The sequence below is a fragment of the Heptranchias perlo genome, unplaced genomic scaffold (genome assembly GCF_035084215.1).
Source record: "Heptranchias perlo isolate sHepPer1 unplaced genomic scaffold, sHepPer1.hap1 HAP1_SCAFFOLD_133, whole genome shotgun sequence".
Taxonomy (NCBI): domain Eukaryota; kingdom Metazoa; phylum Chordata; class Chondrichthyes; order Hexanchiformes; family Hexanchidae; genus Heptranchias; species Heptranchias perlo.
The window spans coordinates 1132173-1133670 of NW_027138569.1; the positions used below are offsets into that span (position 1 = coordinate 1132173).

The 1498-nt window shown below is 45.0% G+C and overlaps 1 non-coding gene across 1 annotated transcript; it reads right to left on the reverse strand.

Annotated features, from left to right (window-relative positions):
• Nucleotides 1–999: 999 nt before the first annotated feature.
• trnat-ugu (transfer RNA threonine (anticodon UGU)) lies at nucleotides 1000–1072 on the reverse strand. The gene has a single exon. It is a non-coding gene; the product is annotated as a tRNA-Thr (tRNA).
• Between the last annotated feature and the right edge of the window lie 426 nt (nucleotides 1073–1498).

Here is a 1498-nt window from a genome sequence, read left to right on the forward strand (position 1 = left end):
AAAGTTTTTGACACAGCGATGGTTGTGATCTGTAATGCAGTGTCTGAGGGGGTGGTGGAGGCAGATTCACTTGTGGCTTTCAAAAGGGAATTGGATCAGTACTTGAAGGGGAAAAAATGCAGAGCTTCGAGTATAGAGCGGGGAAATGGGATTAGCTGGATTTCTCTTGCAGAGAGCCGGCACGGACTCGACGGGCCGAATGTACTCTTTCTGTGCTGGAACCATTCTATGACTCTATAATTCTAAGAGTGTTGTAGATAAGAACACACTGGAGAGCGCTGGCTCCGAATCTGCGGTTAATTCACTCCCTGCAGTTTGAAACACTCCGTTTTTCTTATATTGAGAAGAATCTTGTTGCTGGAACTGAAAAACCAATTTGAAATTTCACTTCCTGTCCGGTCTCGAGAATCAGGGGATGAAACTTTTGAAATTGTCGAATGTTTTCCTATTGAAGTGAAGTGAACCGTGTAAATCCGGTTAAACCGGCGGGTCGGAATCCCATTCGATTTAGAATCCAGCTCTTCAATCCCTTCGCTAAAACAACTCTGGTTTAAGAATTAAAGTCGTTGACCAGAAGCGGTCCCGCGGTGTTGGTCTGTGTTTAATCTCCACCATGAATGTTTAGCTCTCCCCGAGAATCAGTTTGTCCAACGTCCTCACAGAAAGATTCGTTCCCTCCTGTCGACTTGATTTGGGAAAATACAGAATATCAGCGAACAGCTGAATTTTTATTCCGCAATTGATTTTTATTATTTAATGGAAATATAAAGGAGCAGGGGGCACTTTAACCTCACGGAGATGATTCGTTTGCAATTGGAAACCCGTGGATGGGAATCTCTGGAACTAATTTAAATCGGCAGTCAACACAGAGAGGCTGGGAAGCAAAAACGAAGGGCTTCTGGAGGCTGCCAATGAGGAAGAGCAAACATTGATCTCGCTGCTCTCTGGTGCACAACGGGTGGAAAAATGGAAGCAAAGAAACAAACAACATGAACTTGAAGGCACCGCTGGGATTTGAACCCAGGATCCCCTGTTTACAAGACAGGTGCTTTAACCACTGAGCCACGGCGCCCACATTTGTGCAAATCTTTCCCAACGTTATGGTATTGATACCTTTGTCAAGCGACTTTGTTGAGCCTTCCCCTTCAGAGCGTCTGCGCAATAACATCGATCTTTTGTTCAACGGTCTCAGCCTGAGAAACCATGGATATCAGTCGTGACCTTCTCTTTGTTATCCCCTGTCAGCACATCTTATATCTAGTCCTATTCATCCTGTTTTAATCCCACACTCTCCCCAAACTATCTGGTCTTACCCTATTGCATTTCTGATCTCTTCCCACGAAATGTTGGTGAGTACTGTGTGTGATACACCCGGCCCTGACCTCCTCCTGTGGTTGACCTCCGACAACTACTGCACAATGGTTTAACGTGTGTTTGTTTTACGTTATGAAATGTGTATTCGCGCTAGTCTACCCGGTGTACCTATTCTCACACAAAC